This window comes from Python bivittatus, unplaced genomic scaffold (assembly GCF_059951505.1).
Source record: "Python bivittatus isolate LINGU-HERP-01145 unplaced genomic scaffold, Pbiv_v1 ctg000080_np1212, whole genome shotgun sequence".
NCBI lineage: Eukaryota > Metazoa > Chordata > Lepidosauria > Squamata > Pythonidae > Python > Python bivittatus.
In genome coordinates, this window is record NW_028277035.1 from 19,668,231 (window position 1) to 19,680,713 (window position 12,483).

A 12,483-nucleotide genomic window follows, 5' to 3' on the forward strand; every position below is an offset into this window, starting at 1 on the left:
TATTTTTCCGACTATAAGACGATACTTTTTTCTAAAATCCTTACCCTAAAAATTGAAGGGCATCTTATTCAAGGAAGTCAGCCGAGAATCTCGTGGTTGCAAAACTGCCCATACTTTGTTTCTGCAGAGAGGCTTCCTCCTATTGCTAGCCTCCAATCACGAGTGAAATAGCTTGTCTCCCAAACAGACTTCCTCCAATCACGAGCCTGATGTAACTGACGTCAGCTGATGCTGAACAAACCAATTAGAGGAAGGCTGTTTGCAGAGACAAGCTATCGGCAGTTTCACTTGTGCTTGAATGTAATCAGTTATGCAAAAGAGCCTGGAAATAGAGCTGCAGAGAGACGGTTTAGACCTCCTCCCACCAAGTGTATCAGGTAAATGTTAACTAATTACTAAATAAAAATGTGTTCTACACTATCTCTAAAATATTGATTTCTTAATTTTGGGTTGGAAAAGTGGGGGTCATCTTGTACATGGGGGCGTCTTATTGTTGGAAAAATACGGTAGCTCCTCTCATAATTCACCTTTGCAAGAGGGAGGAATCTTTGAACTGGACATTTTCATCCCTGGCTCTGTCTTGCTCTCTGGCCCTACTTTTCATTATGGTAGTTATACTTTGTATTTTTGAGCGCAGGATTCCTATGGTTGAGGGAGGAGACAGAATATCTGAAGTGTGCTCCCTTCTTATATCATGGGATTGTAAAACTGGTGGCCATGGGCTGCTGAAGTTCTGCAGGCAGCTTTGCTGCATTAAGCCCTTTGCCCTACGTGCTCTTATAGATGATGGAAAGAAATACCAAAGGCTTTTCTGAGGTAATCATAGAATCAAAGAATCAGAAGGGGGGCATTTTGACCATCTAGACCAGTGTTGTCCAAACTTGGCCACTTTAAGATGAATGGACTTCAACTCCCAGAATTCCCCAGCCAGCATGGCTGGCTGGGGAATTCTGGGAGTTGAAGTCCACTCATCTTAAAGTGGCCAAGTTTGGACAACACTGGTCTAGACCAACCTACTAGTCAGCTTACTTGAACACTTCCAGTGAAGCAAAATCCACTATTTCTCTACACAATTGACAGTGTGCCTGGGTAACAGCAAAGCAAGCATTCTATGGAACAAACTTCAACTGTTCACCTCAATCTGTGATTTATTCTGAATTTTCTTGTCCTTTAAGGGCAGTCTTCTCCACTACTTCTGAAGGTCAATCACTGTAGCATATGTAAATCTCTATTAAGTCAGAAAGTTAATTCCTATAACTGGGAAAAGTTGTGCAGCTATTCTTTCTCTAACAGCCTCCCCAAATTTTATATGGTTTGAAATGTTCTCCAGTTTGACTGCTGGCTGTTCAGCATCATGGATCATTCTGACACTATTATGCCTCTTGTGAAACCCCTATCTTGGGCCTCAATGTTATCTGCCATATTATAATCATATCAACCAGTCACAGCTAATAATCTGGCAGTCAGTTTTAACAAATGTAGCTTTCCAAAACATTTTCAAAGATAGGTTCAAATACAACATTTTGTACTTAGGAGGTTACCAGAGCATGGATACTAGCCCGTCTCTGTTAAAATGTGCTCAGTAAAATATGCTGTTATCCACTGAGGTCACCTGTGCCTTCAGAGATTGATCCACAGCTCTCAGACTGAATCTTCAATGGGAGCAAAATTCTTCAGTGCCAGAAAAATTTCAACCAAAACAGACTGGACATCACTCAGTTGGACATGTGATGTACTCAGTAACAGTATATCCATCTTATCTAGTCTGAACTTCAATTAATCAGCTCCCATCCGGTGCATTACTCTGCTCAGGCACCAAGTCAAGATATCCACAGCCTCATTTAGGTTAGGTTGGAAAAAAGAGTTCAAATCATTTGCATAGCAATAACATAGATATCTCTGTAGTGCTATCTACTTACCTACCTACCTACCTACCTATTGTACATATAATTCACTCCAGACCCAAAGAATTCTGGGTGGCGTACAATATCAACAAAATAACCCATTACAATAAAACATAACACTAAGTATCAATATCAAAAGACCCCACCCCCCAAAAAACCATAAAAGGAACCCAGGATAAATGGCTGCAATCAGTCAGTTGGAATAAAAGGCACATTGAAATAAAATAGTTTTAATTTGCTTGAGGAATTGCAGTAAGATGAGATCCACATAATAATCCAATAATCTTCAAAAACAGCTTCTGGAAATGGCCAGCTAAGTACTAAAATAGAATCCACCAAGTCCATACAGGTATCATGGATGAAAACTGCTGAAAGATTTAAAATATCCAACATGGTCATGCTCACTGTATAGTATTACTGTCCTCTGTTTGCAAAATTCAACCTTCAGAAACACCAAAGCATCTTTTCCACAAAGCAAGCCTAAAGTTGTGAAGAAACTGATCTGGAAAATAAACTTCATTCATGAATGTCTAGAGTTGGTTGGCAACTCTATTTTCTTAAATATTTTATCCAAGAAAGATCCATTTACAAATGCCTGATATTTGCCTCTATTTCTCAGATCATTTTAATTGATACTGATATTGTTTTCCCTCTATCCAGGGAGGGAGGGAGGGAGGGAGGGAGGGAGGGAGGGAGGGAGGGAGGAAGGAAGGAAGGAAGGAAGGAAGGAAGGAAGGAAGGAAGGAAGGAAGGAAGGAAGGAAGGTTCATATAAGTGGTATGTCAAATTTGTTCTTCAATTTCTAGGTATTTTGAAGCAATCTTGGTTCATTGATGCTTCATATGAGCATTTATCTAGGTTTAAACTGAAGCCCAGAGCGTGGATGCCTGCAGGATCTTGCTGCTTCTGTCACAATGATGAAAGCAGTGTTCTACCACAAGTTCTGATGTTACAACACATACAAAACACATACAGGAACTTGTGCCACTTCCATCATTCAGCCCCTCCTTGTGCCCCCCCCCCCCCCCCGGTAGATGCTGCTAGTCTAGGGTATGATAGATTTGGCTCAGTTGAATAGGCAAAAGAAGAGAATACCTTCTGCTATAACTAAACATCGCCACATTTCCCACCCTATTTATCCTTCCTATCTCTGTGTTGTTGCCCATCATTTATTTTAGGTAAAACATTCCTCAAGTTTTACCTACCCAATTTTGTAGAGTACTATACATAATAGGGCTGTCAGACGGGGGCGTGGAAATACAGCCTACGTTAGCATCAGGTTTCTTATAGGTTGAGTATGAGTATATGACTCATACTCATATGAGTATATGACTCATGTCAAGTACATCTGGTCTGCATCATTTTCACTGAAAAACTCTGGGTAATCTGTCTTAGGGGAGTATATAGCTTTGAAGAGAAACAAATTTATTTTCTTACCCAGATGCAAAAGTGGGAAGGGGAAACAACAACCTAGTAAATCAGACCTCTTACTGATCCTTTAGGGTGGAGCCCGTTGTGTCCTTATCTCTTTTATTCCACCATACTAGTTCATTCCCATTCATGAAAAAAGTTCCACATATCATGTCAAATGAAATTATTGGCTAATCTCCAAAGTATTAACTATGTACATATGCTCAAATTAAAATGTATAATATAGCTAATACCTGTACATAACCTAGTATGTGGAGAAGAATTAAGATGCAACCCCTTAAATTCCATGCATTAAATTGGTTCCAGATGTGAGAATTTTGACTCCCCAAATAAAAAAATATTACCCCAAACCAGGTTACTACTAGGAAGTAGTAACAAAGAGTAGCCAGTCACATTCAGAAACACAGCTTTATTATTTAGATTATATTTAGCAGTTAATGGTTTTAAAATGATCATTCTAATGATAAAAGTTTAACATTTTTCTTCATTAATTACCATTCCACCAACAAGCACAATAGGAAACACTGTAAATTCAAACTGTCATCCTGTCAATAATGAATACCCTGTATGTACAGAATTTGTATAAGAACTCAACTGTAGTACAGTACAAGTTAATTCATTTCTTTCATTTCATTTTTTGTGCCTTCAAGTCAGGCTTGACCCCTAGAGATTACATGGACCATTTTTGGTCCTCTCCGTCTTCTTCCTAGGGTAGAGAGTGAGTCACTGGGCCAAAGTCACCCAGCTGGGTTCCCTTCCTAAAGCAGATCTAGAACTCAGTCTCCCAGCTTCTAATCCACTGCCTTTAACCCCTAGACCAAACTGGTTCTATATTATATTTTAGAGTGTGTCAATTAAAGATATCCCCCATCTATCCCTAAATAGAAAGAAATCCTGTTCAAAAGTTATTCACATTTTCCCAACACCTGAATAGGACATATAAAATAGCCACTCATCTGATACTACATACATCAACCAGCCCCACCTCCTGGCATCCTTGTGAATAGCATAAATGTAAACTGAGTCCGTTTTGTAAATATTCATATTCCACAAATAGACCGCAAAGAAGCAGGGGTAATCACTTATTTAATCAGAAGATTTTGGACAGGACACAAAATGGTGAGGTGGTGAGAAGATGGTATGTACTGCAATTGGTGATAGTGAGAAGATGGTATGTACTGCAAATGGTAAGAAGATGGAATGTACTGCAGTTTTTTGTAAAATTACTACTGGGCCCATCAATTCAGTAAGAGAATATTAACTTTTAAAGCAATATAAAAAAATAACACAAACACTACAGAATGTTGGTAGATAAAACTCTACCAACTTCTGTATATACCATATAATTTGCTGTGTACTCTGGATGATTTTTGCCTACTTGTTTGTTTCTGCTATTTGTATGAAAATGGTTTATCATGGATATGTTCACAGGACAGAAACAGTCATAGGATGGAAACATCAAATGTCCTCCACTAGAACTTTTGTTTCAAGGAGAAAGAATGAATACAGAGCAATGAACAACTAAAACAGGCCTGTTTTAACATTTTGCCCCAGAGCTTGGGCTGAAAGATCCTAATAAAACCATTCACTATTAGAACATTTGAAAGCATCCTCTTCCTATCGTAGAGGTAACATTGAGTCTGTAATATTAATATCCTTTAATAAACCTGTCCTCCATAAATATATCCAATCCACATTAAAACCATCCATTTTAGTGACCATCACCACATCTTATAATAAAGAATTCCACATTATTCAAAGTCATAGAATAGTGTCCTCTCCCTCCTTTACTCATCCCACACTGCTGTTTTTATTTGAAAGTTTGGGGGAAATACATCAGTATTTCAAACAGACTGACAATGTATTTCTGTCCCTCCAAATGGCTAACCAATCTTTGGGAGTAGTTTTGCCTATATTAATTATGTTGACTTTGATTCAGATATAATCCAAGTTTGGTTCCGGATTTGGGGAAATCCAATGATTTTATCTACTAAATGGAGCAAAGAATGAGTTTTGGTGTCTTCGTGACTAGTTTGTGGCTTTCTGAAAGAATGTTAGTCATTTTACAGCCAAGATAATGGTTTTATTCATTACTGCTCCAATGGTGTTAATAGATAATATTTGTCCTGACCTTTCAGAATACAGGTAAAATCGTATATGCTTCTCCTTCTATTATGATAAAAAAAAAAAAAACCCTCCTATATTGAAAGAATTACCAAGTCACCACGGATTTAATCTAGATTACTTCTTAAAGCTGTTTTTATGCACTACTAACTTCATAAATTGTATTCAAAGTGGTACATTTCACTTTTCATGGTTTGGTTGGAAAGTAGAATCAAATCATTAGATTTCTATCGTTATTCAATTTTGTGCCTTTAACATCAAATATTTATATCATCCCATATACTGAACAAAATTATAGCAACTTGCCATTCTATCTAGCTAACAGAAAAGGATAAGAATCTAGCAGGACTATTTACAGGCTAGTTAAGACAGTACATTATATTCTAATTTTTCTAACCTTGGTTAACAGGAGTAGGAAATGTGCTTCAGTCTTGTGATTCTCTCTTTCTCCATCCTCTTCTCTTATGCCTTGATTGCCTCAACCCGACCTGACCTCCAACCTTCAGAGTATTCAGTGTATATAAAGAGATTTTGATGAATGAGGCTAAGGTTGTTTCCTAAGCAAAAGAGCAACCTCATATTCAGGGACTTCTTAACCAAATGACATAGCCTTGACATCATCTCTGCTTCAGAGAATGAATTCTGCAGAGCCCTCACTCCTTCAATTTCACAAAAGTCCAAGATTACAAAATCTGGTGAAGCCCTTGAATAGTCTAGACAGCTCTTTCAGGGAGTGGTGAATATAGACTGTAGGTAGTAAGAACTGCAGGAAAGGAAGGGAAGACAATCTATAAGAAATAAAGACAACTACAAAGAAGTCTGAATATATCTATTATAATTGTAACAGAACTGATGCGTAGATGCTATGCTATAGCACTTCAAGAAATATAAAATGAGAAAGTTGTAATATAATGCAAAAAGATCTTGAATGGATACAGTGAAGTAGGAAAGTCATACTCCCAATCTTCAACACTATAATTTCAATTGGTATATCAGATAGCTAATGTACAAAATGGCCAATAATTATATATTTGTCACATTAAAGCTCTCTAGTGATTTTTTTCTTGACTTACTATATTAATAAAGTTTAACTTTTAACATGAAATCTACCATCAGTGTATGAAGCCTCCAAGACATTTTTGTATTATCAACAGACTTAAGATTCGAGCCTGTTTTTTTATACTGATTGGGCCAAATAACAGATGACACTGAATGCTGTCAGTAAATGGATGAGATGGTGATGTAGGACAAATCTCTTAGAGACTATAAAGTTTTAGAACAAATAGGACAAAAAACCTGAGCTCCAGATGAACAAGAACAGAATGAGAAAAACAAACAGAAATTGGAAAATCTCTAGTTAATCAGCCTTAAGGAAAAAGAATGAAAATGCTTCTGATCATCCAAACTGGGATGCAGTGGAAATAGGTTACAACTACAAATGACTGGACTATGGCTAGAATATGCTATGAAGAAATGTACTCATAAAATCAACTTCCATCACTAAAAGGAGAAGAATCAAATCCATGAAGATTAAAACAATTCATCTCTATCAGACATGATGGCTGAATATTACACCTCCAGTACTAGAGGCAATATGCTTTTCAATGCCAGTTGCTGGCAAACATGAACATAATGTTGCTTGTGAATTATTATAGACTATCCCTAGGCATTTGGTTGGCCATTGTAATAACAGAATTCAGGATTCAATAAGGCTTTGCTAAATCCAGTAGAATGCCTAAGTCCTACAATGCTATTTCACAAATTATAACAGAGTTCCCCTTTTCCAATTTATGCAATCAAAAAGTTAACAGGTCACAAGCCAACAGCAGATTATCCTTTTTTTTTCTTCATTAAAAATCAAAACCAGAAGCTATTGACTAACTTGGCAAAAAACGGATAGATCTTATTGTGTAGATTACATAAGTTATATACAAATGTGGCAGCATATTATTCATGACATATCCATTCTTTGTGGTCCAGTGCATTGAACAAATTGCCACGTAACTAGCAAAAAAATACCTGATCACAAATATCATGGATTGGTAAACTAAATGTAATTATAAATAAAAAGTCACAGAAAGTGCATGACTGTTTCATAGACACTATGGAAATAGATAAATGTTACTTTGTGTCAAATAACTTATCTAATCCAACTGTCATTAATTCTTTTGGCACCTCTAATGTTTTTACAGTGAAGTAAAATGCATAGTTTTAGTTTTAAGTAAATGATTTAATAGTTTGAACCCCTTCCTCCCCCCACCCCTCAAAATTCCACAGCAGCTTGAAGAAAAGCTAGACAACCAGATCGACTTTTGGATTTGTTCCTGATCTGGATTAGTACTTAAATCTCATGTATGATAAATAGCCACACTTTGCCTCCATGTATATTTTAGACAGCTATGATGGGTAATATATATCAGCTACCATGAAATTATATCTTTGTTGAAAAGACCAAAGCATGAAGACCCACAAACAATAATTTTGAAAGCTATTGGCCAAGCTGCGTTAAACAGTACTTTGAGAGAGAGAGTGCAAGAGAGAGAGGAAGGCTGGAATGATTTTGCTCATTGGATCCATTCCATTTGTAGATCTTCTTTTTAAGCAGTACTTAGAACATGCCTAGAACATACCTTGGTTCATAAGAGAACTACACTAGAGGAATATTACAGCATTCTCCCAGCCTTCCCTGTATTTCTTTCATCTTGCCAAACAAGGAATTGGAATTAGGCATTTGCCAATATAAGTTCTAATTCCATCCTTAGAGTCATTAGGGTTTTTTTTTTATTTTAAACAATGCTGGCAAAGCACATCTATATGACTGTGCAGGCTTAGAATCTAAAACTGTTATCCTTTAAAAATCTAGACTTACTCTGTGTAACCCCGGTGCAATATTTAGTACAAATACACACACACACACACACACACACAATGTTTTCAGCATCTTATTTACTTAAACAATAATCTCTGTTGTGTAGTAGGCTTTTTTTATTATGGTCCAATCAAATCATGGACATTCATTATTATTTTTATAATGGCTGGCTGGCTGGCTTTCTCAGATGATCATTTTCCAAGAATTGATTCCACTGGAATTGTACCCTTAGAAACTCTAAGCTATGTTACATTACAATAATATAAAAAGCAAAGAACAAATAATAAGAAATTTGGACTTTTCTACCACAACCATAAATTTGGCTTAGCTACAGTGGAGTGTAACTGCTCAACTCTATTCTACAATGTTTGGTGGCATTTGGGAACTGTTGGATTTCTCTGTACATTAACATCAGAGCAGAGAACAGAATCCACGTTGCACATTTTTTTTTTCAGCAAACTATGCACACACACACACACACACACACAGAACACATGGTACCTCTAGTGTTGAAATCATTCTGGTAACAAGGCTTTTACTAGAGATGTATGTGGACTTTTTATTTAAATTGTTGGAGAGTCAGAAAAAAAAATCCCTTATATAGCATAATACACAGCATAAAACTTACAGTATGAAATGGGAAAACATCAAACCTCAGTATTTTACTCCCTTTTACAAAATAGTGTAATGTTGTAAAGCCAAAAACCATTGACATTTAAATCACTTTAGGCCTTATCAATAATGACTATTGTGGTATAGAGATTAGAGTATTCCCTCTTCTCCCGCCAGAATCTGATGGTCTCCATATGTTTTGGATTTCAATTCCCATCATTTCCAGACAGCAAAGTCTATTCCAGTTTGGTGAAGGCTAGATCAGAATGTTGTACTGTACGATGAAATGAAATGAAAGAATATAAGGAGAAAAAAAAAACTAAGATCAGTAGCTTCAGCAACATTGGCCTGTCTGTGCTACACAGGAAAATTCACTCCAGATCTTCAAAAGATGAATGACCAACTCTAGTGACAGATTTAAGAATGAGGTAGGTAGGGTTGTTGAGAATATGAATCTGACTAAATGCTCTGCCTCTTTTGCATTATTTTACCATTTGCAAAGGGACACGCTTTGTTCTCACTACTTCAGCGACAATGATCAATAATACAAGATTCAAAGAAGTAAATATCCGTTTAAGCATCTCCTCCTCCTCCTCAATGATCCATTATATGGGGAGGGGGTGAGAGGAATGTAAATATACATTCTAACTACATTTAATCTGTTGCTATCCTCTACAGGATGATTGTGTTACTTGCTCTTCATTTCTTTTCTTTTTTTAAATTAATTTTTCTACAGCATATCCATTAAAGGGCAGATAACTAAAGCTGTCTTTAAAAAAACAAAACCATCTTGTCTTTGTTGAGAACACAAAACAAACTTGACTGTTAACAGCTCTTCATAAATTCCTCTTAGACATTCGAAAACTGGATTCCATTTCATTCTACAACATGCTCAATTATAGACTACTAAAAATAATTATAGGCTAACAGGTTGCCCCTGAGCTCAGGTACCCCATATACTTATAAACCCAAGTAAAAAAAAAAAAAAGCTTTCACTTTGCCTGTGGTAGCATGTGAATATCTCAAATAATAAAATAATATGAATTATTTTGTAATAATAAAAGTAAACTTAACAATAAATTATATCTACAGCCTACAGAAACCATATGGTTGCCTTGGGTACTGTTATTATATCATCCCTATCATGAACACAACACATAAGCTCGTAAAAGAAATGGGTGTTCTTTCCATTCAGTCACTCAGGGAGGGATGTGCCAGATGTTTTGCCCTAAAAACATTCTGATCTCATAACAAGCTTTTCCAGTGGTTCAAGTATGGAACAAAACCCATATATGCCAAGAGCCAAGCAAAACTAGTCTGTTTCAAGCAGTGTCATTTTGGGTGTTCTGACTGCTTTGAGTGCTGTGCTTTATTGTTTTATTTTGTTATTAGTTAGATAGTTAAATTTACATCCCACCTCTCTTCAAAGAGCTCAAAGTGGCATTCACAGCACCAACCACATGTTTTCCCAACAATAATGACACCACATTGTTAGGGTAAGAAAGAATGACTGGCCAAAGTCATCTGGTGAGCTTCTATAGCTTGAGGCAGGACTTGAACCTGAGTCTCCCCATCCTAGCTCAGCACCCTTACAACTATACCACACGAGCTTCTTATGGATGGGACACTCAAAATGTTTCAAGTTTGGTCTTACTGAGCTCAAAACAGATTTTCTGTTTTGTGGACACAGGTTGGTATCTTCATTCTCTAATACACTGAAATAAATAAATAAATAAATAAATAAATAAATAAATAAATAAATAAATAAATAAATGGTCTTTAAAAAGAAAATACAAACTAATACAAACTAATGTAAAGTAAGTAAAGGAAAAGAAAGATATAGAAATCAAAGAGAACGCTGAAAGCGCAAGAAAGGGGGGAAAAGTAAAGGAAAAATAGAAAAGAAAGAAAAAAGATACAAAGGAGTAGCTTCCAATTTTCTTTATAGCAGTTATAAGTACATTTATAAGTTTACCTCTTACTCTATGGTTACAATGTACCTCTTTTCTTTCTATGGTCTATTCTGTCTAATCATCAAAACCATAAATCATAAGTTCATTTTTTTCTGTTTCACACAAAAAGTTTATAAGGGGTTTCCAGGCAGCAATAAATAGATATTGTCTTTTCTCTGATGAAAGAAGTCAATTTAGAGATCTCAGCAAGTTCCATCATTTTCACCACCCATTCCTCCATTGGAACTATATTTTTGTGTGTTTTATTTTTAAGGCATATATTCAGTCATAAAAAAATTACATTTGGCAGGCACACACATACACACACACAAACTCATTTACAGATAAAAATAGTAATACAAAACACAACATTTTAACTAGCGATTGCATGTAAATGTTAGAAGCTGTTCAATGTCACATTGGATTCTCAAGTCTCCTATCTAATTTTATGGGGCTTTTTTTCACTAGATGAAAAAGGTGACTTAACATTGTCCAGGTAGTGTAGTTTATTTACAGGCCCTCACAAAATACAAGTCTTACAATAAAGTTAGAATTCAAGACTCCAAATAATATTTTGAAGAATCAGAAATAAGACAGAATCTTAATCACTCCCTTTTCTCTTCTTTGACATGCATGTCTTGATCAATTACTTCTTCATTTCATCAAATTATTTTTTTTAAAATATCTGACCTGGCAAATTATAATTGCCCTTCAAATCACAATTGCAAACTCACTCAAATTCCACTGTGCCAATTTGGTTTGATCAAGGGAGGAAATAGCTGATTAAGCTGCACAGATGAGGAACAAAGAGGTGGGGCAGTGTAGGAAAAAGAACTCAACCCCTTGCCTTTGTTCTTGGTTTTGAACACAATCTTAGCTTGGAGAATGTGTTAACTGCACCACGTGCTATCAAGTCATAGAAAACTTTCTTCCCAGTCTTTCCCATCTGACAGGATGATAGCATCTGTTGCCTTCCCACATGCTGCCTACAGTTTCAGCAAAAAGAGTGACTATGGCAAACTTATCATGGACCTGATAATGTCATCACAAACAAAAAACAGAAGCGCTGTCTTACATAAAGCCATTCCCAACAGCACTGGATGATATCCAAACTGTCAAGAAAGCACTAGCAAGAGCAAATCATTGCTGGTATTATTCAATCCACTTCATTTTATGGAGTAAAAGAAGAACCAGATAAAACATAAATTGTGTATCCTACAAGAAGGTAATGTGGTAGATACTGTACGGAAGTCCTGAGGATTTCATGGATACACCCATGTGATTTTCTTGGCAACATTATGGAAGTGATTTGCAACAGTCTTCTTGCAGAATTTTTTTTTTTATCTTTGCCGTCTAGCCTACCATCCATTCATGTCATCCATGTTCTAATTTGACCAGACCTGCTTAGCTTTCTGAAATCAGCCAAGGCTACATGCTGCCAAATATCTGGCAGATGAAATACATCCTCTACAAAAGAAGGTTGAATCAGGACTTGAAAAAAAGCTTCCATATCAAAGGTTTGCTAAAATAAACTTGTAAAGATAAAAATGTTACTTAAGAGGTAAATGAAGTCTGAAAGCATTAGACTCTA

General features: G+C 36.2%; 1 protein-coding gene across 2 annotated transcripts in view; it reads right to left on the reverse strand.

Annotated features, from left to right (window-relative positions):
• SLIT3 (slit guidance ligand 3) overlaps nucleotides 1–12,483 on the reverse strand; it is a 534,750-nt gene that overhangs the window by 418,339 nt on the left and 103,928 nt on the right. The gene's annotated exons all lie outside the window — the stretch shown is intronic.